We start from the raw sequence: 12,500 nt of genomic DNA on the forward strand, positions 1-12,500 counted from the left end.
AGAACCAGATAAGAGCGTTCTGTTATCGATTTGATTAAGCCCTTTTATTCTGTTTTCCTTTGTCACAGATTTCAATCGGTTTATTTCTTCACTTGGATGGTATCATTGAAAGCGAAGGTGGTGACGGATCTTCTAACAGCGGGGGAGGCAGTGGTGGTAGTGTGCTCATCAAAACAACGCAATTCTCTGGTCACGGAATAGTGACTGTTAATGGCGGTAGTGGCCATGGCAACGGAGGCGGTGGTGCAGGTGGTCGCATTGCAGTGCATGTTGCTTGGTTACGAGAATACTCTGGGAAGTATACAGCTTATGGTGGTTTAGGTTAGTAAAGTTGTTAACGTAATCTGTTTCAGTTGTCATGCAAAATTAAAGAATGCGTTTCATTGACGCGCGAGTCTTCATTCCTACTTGATCAGCTCTTTGTTCAAATAATCCACATAAAATACCTTTTTCATCAGTTATTCTTTCACTTACTCTATTTCGTTAACTCTCTGTTATCCAGCACAATGCTGGTTGCTATTCAGAAAAAAGATAAAACTTCTGAACCTTTTGGGGGTGGGGTGTTAAGGGCATTTACAGAAAGAAACAATTACTAAGAAAACAGCGTTACGAAATCCAAGAAAGTAAGCAAAAGAATAACTTATGACCATGTTGGTGGTGTAGTTCGAAAACACCTTAGAAAGTCTAGCGAGCAGTCTTAGAAGGATTTAAACCGGAAGCGTTCGCTTTACAAGCGACCGAACGACTGGACCACATCGCTTCCTGAGAACCATTTGCTCGTTTAAAACCATGTTCATCCTCTTCACAGGCTTCCAGGCAGGGGCAGCAGGGACTGTGTACTATACAGACACTAATCAAGGCCTCAGTCACAGACCAGTGACCATCAACGAAGCCATGAAACCGTTTATGGTGATGGCTTCACTAAACTCACTATAGATAATGTTAACCGCAATCCCGACATCGCAACTGTAATAATCAACGAAAACAGCTCCTTCTACGAGGTCGATGAACTGGAGATGAAAAACCATGGTGTACTTCACATCCATGGGGATAATTCGAGTTTGGTCGTGCTTGACAGCAATGGTAGTTTGTTCAGCCTGTAGTGGAACACTCCTAACAAACGTTTGCCAACTGTCCACACCAGAGAAAAAAGGTTTTGAGATCTTTAATGGCTAACACCAAGCGAAGTACTTAGGAAGCGCCGAACGCGAGCTTTTGTGCTCTCTTCCGCTCTTTTGAGAACTCACGCCAAGCGGTTTGGTGTGCAAGGAAAAGACGGAATGATGGCATTGCCTTCTGGTTCCATCCCCATTCAACCATTGAGAGCCCTTATCGACGTTTCTCAAAGAGGATTCCGCCAATTTGGCACGCCTTCTTGCGAGGTCCGCATTCCTTAATCCAACGGAGCTGACTGTGTGAGATTGTCTTTCCCGAAATCAAACAAGGTCAATACACTGGAAGTACCGAAATTTGATGAGCTAATGCCTTACGTACTGAGAAATTTCGCCCCCGTTATTTACACGAACGCTGAAATTCAAGAGGAAGATTCAGGAGCTCTCGTTTTGTACCCAAACAGAGGGAGGGAAAACGCGTCAAGCCATCGCATTTGTTTGATCCTAGGAACGAAAACCCGTGCAGGACACGTGTTTGCCTAGATGAAGATGTTTTTTCCGGTTGGCGGAAAGAGTACAACGACCCCATCTATTCTCGTTATTGTGTGGACAAACCAACTTGGCATTAGAAAAGAGGACCCAAATAACTGCCACAAACATTTATGAAAGTGCAAGGCTAGTAAGTGCGCTTCCTCTTGATCAATCGCCGTTTCAAGAAGAACGTCCAAAGGCGGTTTTTGCAATTTCTAAGTAGCCCATCCGCAAAAAAGCCTTCAGGATCCAGTAGATGGATACGATGCTTGGATCATTGCTTAAGGACACTTCCTGGTGTCACCATTGCGAAAGAAAACTTTAAACTTTCCCCACCTCGCTGCGTGGTGGGAAGACGGATGAAGAAGAGGACGAATGGCCACTTTTTTGAAAGCCAATTGAGCTAAAGAGCCGCCAGTTTGACAAACCTCATCGGAACGGTAAAACCCATCGTTGACATTGAGAAAATCGAATTATATTTGCAAATATTTTGGCTGGGGGAAACAAACCGGAAGTCTTGCGACGTCGTGACGAAATTTGGAAAATGTTGTCACATTTTATGTGCAAGAAGGAGAAACCTTATTACATGGCGATGATGAGCCGAAATCTACTCATTTCTGAATAGCACTGATTACCACGAGGCTTTTAAAGGCTGTGTTCGACGTGTTAGGAGTTTCTAAATGGGTGTGGAATGGCCATGGCTTCTCTTCTCACCTGCAAAATACTGTCAGATGAAAACCACCAATGGACCTTACACCATTCATAGTTCCCCTTCCCTCCGATTTATGGTGACCCCCCCCTTGTTTTGTCCGGCGCTTGTCTGTTTGGACTATTTTGGCATTGAAGACTGAATGCAGCCCATCTCTTCTTCTACAAGTTCTGAGCATGATTAAATACAAGTACGAAGCACCAATACTCCGAATTCAAACTTTTCGGAAGTAAAACGTGGATCTCAAGTTATGTGTGCGAGGATCTTGAATGACGTGGCAAATGAAGAGTTATCTCCAGAGGTTCAGAGATGGTTTCTCTTTCCTGTTTAGAAAACCATGAACAATAATCACCTTCGCCCCCTTGAAACCAGTCCAAAAACTGCATGTACTGTGAAAGCGATGATTGGTTGACATAGAGTCGAATGATGAGGACATGGGAAAGAGTTTTATGTGCATCCTATAGTCTCCTAATTCGTACTTGCTGAGCTTCTTGGTGTACCATCCGTAACCAATCGAATGCTGGGTGCGGATGAATTGTTTTTATTGGAGAGGAGTTTGGACAAGAGGAGAAACTTACCACTCGACTTAATCGCCTTCTTGATGACTACACAGATGGCTTTGCTGTTTCCAAAGGAGCTTATTCAAAACGCAGACGACGCTGGTGCGACGGAAGTCAAATTCTTATATGATGAACGAGACAACGAGGATGCCTTGACCTGCCTGATTGACCATGGTATGCGAGGGTGTCAAGGACCTGCCTTGTGGGTCTACAATGATGCAGTTTTTAAAGAGGAAGACTTTGTCAACATAACAAAGCTGAATGAAGCAACGAAAGCACATGAAACTCAAAAGATTGGAAGGTTTGGACTTGGCTTTAATGCAGTCTACAATCTAACTGATGTGCCTATGTTTGTAAGCAAGAACTATTTTGCCATATTCGATCCTCACACTTCATTTCTCGGAAAAGCTATCAAGAACGCGAGAAGGCCAGGAATGAAAATAAATCTCAACAAGGACGTCAAAAAACTTCGTCACTTTAAAAATCAATTTAAACCCTTCAATGGAGTCTTTGGTTGCAATTTGCGCCTCGAACATGAAGAGACCTCATTCGATGGTACGCTTTTTAGATTTCCACTAAGGACAAGGGAACAAGCCTCGAAAAGTGAGATAAAGAACCTGTGTATGACGATCACCAAATGCGTGAGCTTCTGCAAATGTTTATTCAAGGGGCCAAGCATTTGGTCCTTTTTACTCAGAATGTTCTTCGCGTAGGCATCTATCACTTGCCTAAGATGGGGGGCCAAGATCTGAACCCGTCCCTGTTGTTTGAGGTCACCAAGTCAAAATCCGTAGCAGGCGGCATTATCAGGGAGTTGCAGTTTTCAAATTTACAGTTCCGCAAACTGCATTGAAGCTAAGTCCAGATCAGCTAAGCCTACTTAAACAATGCAACGTTCTTCAGGCATCCTCAAGGGTGAAGGTATTGGCACAGAGAGGCCAAGTTGATCCAATGAAGTTTCCAAAGTCGTCTCTGGTTCTGGAAATTACTTGCAGCCTCACGAAATGCGGACAGAGCTTCTTCAAAGGCGGAATTAATCGTGACAAGACAACCTGGCTCGTTGTATCATCCATGGGATCTGGAGAAGCAATGAAGGTTGCAAAGAATAACCATTCTCTGCTTCCGTCAGCTGGAGTAGCCGCTCTTTTACAACCGAAAGAATCAAGTACGTTTATTCCCTTGCCAATTTAAAGAAGGTGGATGGATTAAGTCTCAATGCTACCATATTCTGTTATTTGCCTCTTCCAATTCATAGTGGTCTTTTTTTTCATGTCAACGGAGCATTTGCAGTAACTTCCAACAGACGCAGTCTACAGGAAAAGGTAGAAGATGACAAGACTTGTTTTGGTGTAAAATGGAATAACGTGCTTATGCAAGATTCTGTGGTTTCAGCTTTCCTTGACCTTTTGGCAGATTTGAAAGCGATTGCACCAAGAGATGGCTCATATGCATTCCATTCGTTGTGGCCAAGATCTTCTCAAGTACAGCGAAACTGCCGGTCGTTTTTGAAATCTTTCTACAGCAAACTCGCTGGTGGTGGCTACTCGCTTTTTTCTGATGGAAAGAAATGGGTTGATATTAATCATACAGTTTTTCTTCATCCCGAGTTTCGGGAAGAGTCTAAAATTGAGAAGAAGCCGCAATAAAGTTCTTCAAGTACATTTCAAAGGGCACTGGGCTGTCATTGATATGCCAGGTGACATCTTGCATTCATTCCAAGCTTGTGATCTGATGAAAGACATCAACACAAAGAGCTTTAGCAAGTTTCGATTTTATAGTGAGGTTTTCTTTCCAAATATCGCGACCATTTCAGCGAATTTAAGGGATTTGCTGATATTGCATGCATTGGATTGTAACAGGAGAGACTTTAATCAGATGGTTATGGAACACGCTTGCATCCCAGTGTCACCAAATGGCCACTATCTCAAACGACCGAGTGATCTCGTGCACCCAGATGGTGAAGCAGCTTCACTTTTTCTTCCTGAGGATGGCAGGTTTCCTTACGGTAGTCAAGAATCTTATCTTCATCCTCGAAGATTGCTTGTGCTGGAAAATTTGAAGATGGCTTCAAATGATCTGTGCTGGAACGAGATAGCAGAAAGAGCCGAGAGTATACACGTTTTGAATGCCGTTAATAGTGATGCGGCGGGTAAACGTTTGAAAGCGTTGATCAGCTTTATGGAGAGGAAGATAGCCATCCATTCGTCACCTGGAAGTGACATTTGTTTACGCTTCGCAAGAGCCAGATTTCTTCCAGTTCTCAAGAAGCCAGTTAATTTTCCACTGCACTGGAAAGGAGATGAATTCGAAGAAAACTCCTTACTTTCTCCAAGCGACATGTGTACGGAAGAGAAAAAGTACCTTGTTTGTTGCACTGAGCCGTTGATTGGGAATATTTTTCCCAATAACGTGCAGGAACTGTTCAAACCTTACTCAAGAACTCTCACAGTGGAGCATGTCATGAAACAACTTGAACATGCAATGTCTGCAAGACCCGAATCCCTCAGTTTAGCAAAATACGAAGAGTTAGATCAAGTTTGCCGGAAAGCGTACCAGACATTACAGCAATGTCTCTCTGCCTATGGTGCTGGCGTAATAGAACCTCTACAGGAAAAGTGTTTCATACTTGCGGAAAGGAGCTTTCTTTCTGCAAAACAAATATCGTTTACTCTTACCACTGATTGTTCGCCGTATCTCTTTAAGCTTCCGAATCACCTCGCCGAGGCTTTTGCTCCGTTGATGAAGGCAGCTGGTGTGAGGGAGAAATTTGATGTGGAAGATTTTATTTCAGCGTTACGCGAAGTGCAAAAAGCGTTTCAAGAAAATGTGTTAAACGAGGAAACTCTTCAAGTAGCAATACATCTGGCAAACCAGTTGGGTGAGGCCGTGCAATCGTCCCGCTTTGATCTCCAAGGGAAGCGTGGAAGTTGGGAAACTGTTCCTCTTCCAGACTCTAAAGGAGTCATGAAGGCATTACGCGACCTTTGCGTTCGAGATTGTCCCTGGATACCTGATGAAGAAGGCGTGCACTTTGTCCATGACGGAATTCCGTGGTCCACGTGCGCAAAGCTGGAAGTAAAAACAAGAAGACGCGAAGCCTTGAGACGTCACAGAATTGGAATTCCATTCGGACAAAAGGAGAAGCTCACCAATCGTTTGAAACGCATTCTGTCGGGCTACCCATGCGAAAAAGACATTTTGAAAGAGTTGCTTCAAAACGCAGACGATGCCCAAGCAACAGAGATTTGCTTCATCAAAGATCCACGACACCATTCTGACAAAAAAGTGTTTGAAGATTCATGGAAACCATTGCAGGGTCCTGCGCTATGTGTCTACAATAACAGGCCATTCACTGATGCGGATATTCAGGGGATAGGTAACCTTGGAGAGGGCAGCAAGGGAGACGATCCAAACAAAACAGGACAGTATGGTGTCGGCTTCAACGCTGTTTACCATTTAACCGACGTGCCTTCCTTTATGACACGTGGAAAAGAAATAGGCGATGTTTTGTGTGCATTTGATCCTCACTGTATATATGTTCCTGATGCCACACCTGAAGAACCCGGAGTGAAGATTGAGGACATATCGAGACTGAAAATTCTGTTTCCGGATGTTTTCTCCTGTTACTTAGAAGATCATTTCCCGCTAAATGATAGCACTATGTTTAGATTTCCTTTAAGAACACGAGAAATGTCAAAGGTTTCCCATTTATCGCGCAGTCCTGTAACCCTGACGATGTTGGACGCAATGATGAAAGACCTGAAGAACGAGCTCTTTGAGATCCTGCTTTTCGTGAACAATGTAAAGAAAATCACAATGTGTGAAGTTAATGAACAGAGTGGAAAACTAGCCAATGTGTATTCAGTCGAAGTAACAATGTCCGAAGAAGATGAAGCTAAGAGAAAAGCCTTTGCCAATTACATCAAACAGATTGGAGAGTTGATAAAGAGAAGGAAAGATCTCATCCTAAAGGAAATACCAGTGGGCACGGTCTCATATGTTTTGAACATCGCTGACAACACAGGTAACAGAGAGAAGTGGCTAATAGTTCAGCAAATTGGTTTTGAGAAGGAAGTACCTGAACACGTCAATAGTGCCTTTAAGAGGCGTGATCTGGGAATGCTACCTATTGGTGGAGTTTCTTGTCTTTTGGAGAAAAACTCTTTTGATCAAAAAGGAAGATGCAACAAGGCTTACTGCTTCCTCCCACTCCCAATCGAAACTGATCTTCCCGTGCACATCAATGGCCACTTTGCGTTAGACCATGAGGCAAGGCGAAATTTGTGGCGAAACGAAACTAGTGATTACCGCAGTGACTGGAACAAAGCCTTATTGGCAGATGTGGTGGCATCATGTTACCTCATGCTCTTAGTTGAGGTACGAGCATCTTTTCAGTTGCCAGCGGTTACAGAAACCGCCCGTTTCGTTGAAGAATGCTCAGAAACTGAGATGTTGACTAGAATTCGTGCCTACGAAAGAATGTTCCCACTTACCGAACTCAAAGATCCCTATTGGAAGACGTTAGTGGATTCGCTGTTTCAGAAAGTAAATACGGAAGGGTTGAGAGTCCTGCCCGTCGTGAGAAAAAAGCCAGCGGATGCAACGTCTTCCATTTTACAGAAAAAGACACCTTTGGTGGAGGTAACCTGGCTTCCTTGCACTGGGATGGGAAATAACCAAGCATTTTTTAACAACCTTATGGAAGCAGGACCATTTGCCACCTTGCCAGAAAGACTGAGAGATGAAAATCAAACCAAATTGCGAAATTTGTTTGAGGAGATCTTATTGGAAAGTGGCTTCAATTTGGTGGCCTCGTCCATGTCACTGTATCAGTCTTTGCGGAGGTCAGAAATCTCCCCTTGCACAATTTCTCCCTTTTCTGTAATTGATTTCTACAAATCCATCAATTCCCCGTCGCCATTGTGTAAAATTGGAAAGATTCCTTGCCCCGTGAATGAGACTCCGTTCAGAAATCCCCTTGGGATAATTCTTGTGCTATTGTACTGCAAACAAAGTAATGAATTAGTTAATCAGCTGTCAGGTCTCCCGCTTCTTTTGACACAAGACAACCACCTTCAGTTGTTCTCAAGCACGCAGCCTAAATTTCTCTCTCGATTTCAAGACATTCTACCCGGCTCGCCCCAATTGTTTATACACAACCAAGTATATAAGCATATTTTTCAAGATCCGTCAGCGATGAAGTCATCCGTCCTAAAGCCCCTGGATGTTGAGGGCTTCGTCGCCAATCTACCGCAGACCTTACCTCTGAAGAGCTACGGGAAAGCTACTTGTGCAGAGTGGTCTCCAAACCAGAACGCAATCCCCAACAAAGAATGGCTATCTAGAGTGTGGGTATTTCTCGGTGAACAAACGAAACACATTCTTGATGATACCAAAATTAATGAAGAGTTGAAGAATCTGAAAGTTAAGAGGTCCCTTGAATCTCTAGACAACTGGAGTTTTATCCCGGCCTTTGAGTCACGAATTGCACAAAAACGTAGTGTTTTTTCATTCCTTGCGCCGCGACCTGTTGTTCAGTTTCTAGTTCCTTTGTGCCGAGCATTGTCTATTCTTGATTGTGGCAGTCCAGATTCCTCAAATTTGAAGCTTGTTGAAGTTTTACGCAAACTTGGCGTCCCTGAACTCAATGATATCTCACTTACAAGGTCTAGTTCAGGAATTTCTTTGTCTTCATCGTCTTTGCCAGTTTCTCTGGTTCGTTTGATGGTTTCATCCTTTAAAGATCCGACCTCTCTACTCACTTGTCTTGACATGAAGATCGCGGGAGACCCTCGATCACCAGAAAGACTAGAGCCTGCAGACTGTGCAGTAATACTGGAGTACTTCAGTACAAGTGTGAGATGCCTTAAAGACACCGATCGAAGTAAACTAAAGAAACTTCCATTTTACCTAGCCACCCACGGAGCCTATATAAGCCTCGAACAACATCATGATGTTAAAGTCTTGCCAACTGGTATACCAAAGCAAGAACTTGAAGTTCTGGAAAGAGAAGTGGGTGTAGTATTTCTGGAATCAATTTCCAGCCTATCCAAACTTTTCGAGTTCTTAAGTGTCGGTAGCCTATCTGTTGTTGACGTGTATTGTACCTTTATTTTACCCAATTTAAACCTCTTTAGCCTCGAGGCAAGACAGTTACATCTGGAGTACGTCCGGCAGGGCATTTTGTCACCTGGCTCGTTGTCTGATGATGACGAGACAAGGCTGCTAAGCTCCATGCGAACGACTTCTTTCATTCCCTGTAAGGATGGCTCCCTTAGAAAGGCAAGTTTCTTTTATGACCCACATGAGGATGTTTTTCGCAGCATGCTGCTACCAAGCGACTTCCCACCTGAACCATTTCAATCGCAGGAATGGTTAGCAGTTTTGAGAAAAATTGGTCTGGTTCATACGGTTTCCCAAGATCGCTTCACGAGATTCGCTACAGACGTTGCGCAAGAAGCAAAAAAAGAGCGAACAGAGAAAACGGACGAGAAATCGAGAGTTCTCGTGAAACACCTAATGAGAAGAACGAATGTGGTCAAAGAAGGCCTTCTACCAGCCATCCGGGATATCCCGTTCGTAGTCTGCGAACCTGTCCGAAAAGGGCTTCGAGATCTTTGTCCACCATTTACAGCACTGAAAACTGGTCAGAATTCATTCTGCACCTTTAAAGGAGCGGTTCCCTCCGACTATGCAGAAATCGTGTGGACAAGAGCGTATTTGCTTCCAGTCTGGGCAATTCCTAAACAGCATACACGTTTCCTTGGGTGTCCAGAAGGTACCAGAAGGGACCACTACTGTGATCAATTCATCATGCAACTACAGATTATGAAGAATCCAACCACACAGCTAGTGGTCAGCCACTGCCAAACTATCTGTAGCCACCTTGAAAGACAGAGCGAGAGGAGAAAATGTTCTTATGAGGAGAGCGCTACGAGAAGAGCTGTCATGATACGCATTTATGAATTTTTGCAAGCACAAGCAAACCCAATCCCAGACAATGTAAAGACTCAACTTTCGTCCACACCATTTATTATAGTAGAAGAAGGAGGGAAATTTGTTCTGCCAAGCCAGGTTGTGCTCGAATTGTATGAGCACCTTCAGATTAAACCTTACCTGTACAGCGTGCCTCGAGAATTGGGGAAGTATCATCCTTTGTTCCAGGCTCTCGGCTGCCTTAAGCATGTTAGTGTCAGCCACTACGCCATGGTACTGGAAATGCTGCACAAGAGTAGCATGAGTGCCAAACTCCATCCAAATGAAGTAAAAATGTGCGTAAAAGCGTCGAGAGGCCTCTTTGAAGAGCTCGACAAAAGAGAACAAGAAGTGAAAGACCTTTCAAAATTACACCTTCCAGCAGTTATCCCGAGAGATTTTAAAGATACCCAACTGGATACATTACCTCTGACCCTGCAAGAATCTCCAACATTGATCTTTAATGACATCTCCCCGTCCTTTGTTGGCCGCCTTGAGAAGTTAAACCGATATTTTCTTCTTGACCTTGACTTCATGAAGGTGAACTGCAGTTCTCCCATGACAATTTACAAAGACCTAATAATGAAGCTACCGCCGGAAATACGGCCCGAAATGCTATCTTGTGTAATCCATGAAAAGCTGACTGACTCCCAAAGTAAGGCAGCTACATCCCTTGAAGCTGTGAAGGCAATCAAGCGAAAGCTGTCTTCCCCAGAGTTCTGTTCTGGAGTTATCAGACTTATACGTGATGTGAATTGCCAAAATCAGGATTTTGACGAGAGGGTGATTGGAGAAGTTGAACGTGGACTGCCCAGTATTGACATATATGTTACAAGTAACCTCAGAACCACCCTTTTTTACGAAGACGCTCCCATTCCATTTAGCGACGCAAACGTCAGTTACTTCTTGCAAAAGACACCGACACCCGGTGGCGAAACGAGGACGGTTTATGTAGATGTCATGAATCAGAACACCTTGGTGCCATTAGTGTCACACGTGATTGGAGAACTCTTCGGTGAATATCTCGGAAAGAGATCAGCGTTGATTTCTCAAATGCTTTCATGTGAACCGAGTGAAATATGTCTATTATTAGATACTTTACAAGTTCGTTCAGATAACTCCTACCGTGCTCGCAAAGTGAAAATCTTTCCCAGGCTTGGCACCTTTATTCCACTTGAAGATCATCATCTTTTGAATGAAGATTTTGAAGATTTTGAAACTGAAGAATATATAGGATATGAGCTGGAAGATCCGACATTACACCAAGAATCCGGAGTTGCCACCTACATTTATGCCAGGATTGTCGAAGAGGTGACTGATCGAAACTGTTCTCACTTGGCAAAGAAGTATAGAATAGACATCGGCGATAACCAAGAAATAGATGTTGATGCCACTGACTTGTACAAATTTCACCGTTCAGAGGAAGATTTAGAATGTAAAGCAATTGTTGTTGCTGACGGTCAAAGTAGGAACGCTTCAAGACACGGAGTCTATCGCCCCAAGAACAAAGACAAACAAGAGGTGTTCAGTGAGATCTCGAGATTACTAGAAGAGGCTTGGAATATGCCGGAGGAGAAACGTCGAAAAGTCATCAAGCGGCTATATTTGAGGTGGCACCCGGATAAAAATGTTGGCGGTGAAGAATTTTGTAGTGAGGCCTTTAAACATCTAACGAATGAAATCTCGCGATTGGAAAGTGGCGAGCAGGAGAAGAGCCAGGAAAATTCCTTTGGGGATACCAGAAGGACTCAACAAACATCCTACGAAAATTTTTTCAACTCATGGGGAGACCGTGCACGGCAGCATCACGCGCAGCGTGAAGGATACAGAACGAGACCGCCGTCCTATGGGAGCTCTCATAGCAGGCCAAATCCACAACCAGGAGAAGCCAAACGTTGGTTTAGGCAAGCACAAGCGGATCTCGCTGCAGTTTCAAACGACGTCGTTTGCTACAAGCCTTTTTACGAATGGGCGTGTTTCAAATGTCACCAGGTATGACAGTTGCCTTTTCCACTTCATTAAAGGAGGAAGTACATTAAGATGATAAATGCAAAATGACCAATGAGCTGTTGTTAGATTTAAAAATGCAGCGGTTGCTTTTAAGATGACTACCATCGTTTTTAATTAATTTAATTGAATTTACTATTTTCCTGCATGTACATAAATGGAACTACGCACGCATAGACAAAGCTCTTAATACCCCTGCTAATGCTTTAAAATACAAAGGGGCATGATGATGTATTTTATTTACTGCACAAATACGAGAAGAAAGTACAAATATTAAGCGAGCTGATGAAGGCGGCAAGCACACGCACGGTTATTGTTAGGAACGGGTAGGATGCATATCTTACTAGAAGAAACGTACTTACGACATGAATGATTGCTATTACATATTTAGTGGAAATCAGTCGAAATGGATCACACAGTGTGAAGAACAGCAATGAATTGACTGGAGTATATTAACGCAGCACCTCCATATCTCAAGACAAGTGTTTAAACAGCACGTTATCTCTTTTGTTAGTCGCGAAAGATCAAGAGCCAAATGCTTGAAAAAACATATATTTATACAGTGCTATCACGTTCAAGGAAGCACAAAAATTTCGCGTCTGTTAT

At 43.4% G+C, this 12,500-nt stretch overlaps 1 pseudogene; it reads left to right on the forward strand.

Moving 5' to 3' along the window:
• Positions 1-1,026: 1,026 nt before the first annotated feature.
• LOC137968392 (sacsin-like) overlaps positions 1,027-12,500 on the forward strand; it is a 14,011-nt pseudogene continuing 2,537 nt past the window's right edge.

This window comes from Montipora foliosa, chromosome 8 (assembly GCF_036669935.1).
Source record: "Montipora foliosa isolate CH-2021 chromosome 8, ASM3666993v2, whole genome shotgun sequence".
NCBI classification, from domain to species: domain Eukaryota; kingdom Metazoa; phylum Cnidaria; class Anthozoa; order Scleractinia; family Acroporidae; genus Montipora; species Montipora foliosa.